The 1,069-nt window shown below is 38.0% G+C and overlaps 1 long non-coding RNA gene across 1 annotated transcript in view; it reads left to right on the forward strand.

Moving 5' to 3' along the window:
* The first annotated feature begins 665 nt into the window (after positions 1–665).
* Positions 666–1,069, forward strand: part of LOC111812789 — an 8,072-nt gene continuing 7,668 nt past the window's right edge. Inside the window, exon 1 of the long non-coding RNA XR_002818190.1 lies at positions 666–891. This is a non-coding gene — a long non-coding RNA (uncharacterized LOC111812789). The remainder of the gene's footprint in view (positions 892–1,069) is intronic.

The raw sequence follows: 1,069 nt of genomic DNA on the forward strand, positions 1-1,069 counted from the left end.
GTTCACGACCATTAGACAAGACATACCCATGTGATATGAAACAAGTTCCTGGGTGGTATTTATAAATTGGGACAGGTCATAGATTGCTGGAGTACCAGTATATAGAGGGAGACTGGGGGAAAGACAAAACCAAAGAAACAAATAATAATATCAACAGGATACAGTAATCATTTAGCAGATCTGGAATACAATAACCTTCGGAAATTTGTAATTATAAAAACACTAGTCAGAACATTTTGTAGATCTATTAACAGAGATCTTTTAAATGTGAGGTTTAATCTCTGTATCTTTCATGGCCACTGGGTATTGTCTCAAACTGGCCTACTCTTGTGTTTTACCAACTTTACCATTACTGGGGGCACATGAATTGTCAGACCTAGGGAAAGTACTGAGTACTCTCCAGTTTGTAAGTGGAGTTATTGGCTGGGTATCTACTGATGAATCTGTACAAGCATCTATTAAAAGTTTCACAGGCTTTCTCCTTATATTGGCAGTTAACATGGGTTCCCTTAGACTGAGAGGGAAGACACATGACCACCTCAATCTGAAACTTCCTCTGACTCCATCATAAACACTTTCTTTTTCCTTCTCTAGCAGCTGTGGACATTTACCTTCCTTCCTGTAGACTACTAGTATCAACATTCTCATTTTCCATCTATAATTCCATTCTGTATCCTTTCTACTATGAAATACCTCAATTCAGACAAATTCATTCCTGCAAAACCTTCTAACTTCTGTAGCTTGTGTTAGATATCTGGGGTCCACTGCATAAGGTACAACTTTTTGGTTCCTGTAGGTTGTCTTGTCCAAGGAACACGAATATAACTTTCCTCATGATGAGGCAGGAAACCCAGAAAAGGCTCAGATCACCTGGGCTCTATCAGGTGGGCAGTTATATTAGGCTTTAATATGTGTTTTTACAGACAAAATCTGGTGGATCCCCACAAAAGGAATCGTAATCTAGCATATTTGTTAACAGATTTTTTCTGCATGATTACCTGGGCTTTAGTATCTTCTAGGACAGAACAAATTTTCTGAGCAATTAGAACATATATAATCAAAGCATGAA

The sequence above is a fragment of the Octodon degus genome, unplaced genomic scaffold (genome assembly GCF_000260255.1).
Source record: "Octodon degus isolate 3935 unplaced genomic scaffold, OctDeg1.0 scaffold00142, whole genome shotgun sequence".
NCBI classification, from domain to species: Eukaryota; Metazoa; Chordata; class Mammalia; order Rodentia; family Octodontidae; genus Octodon; species Octodon degus.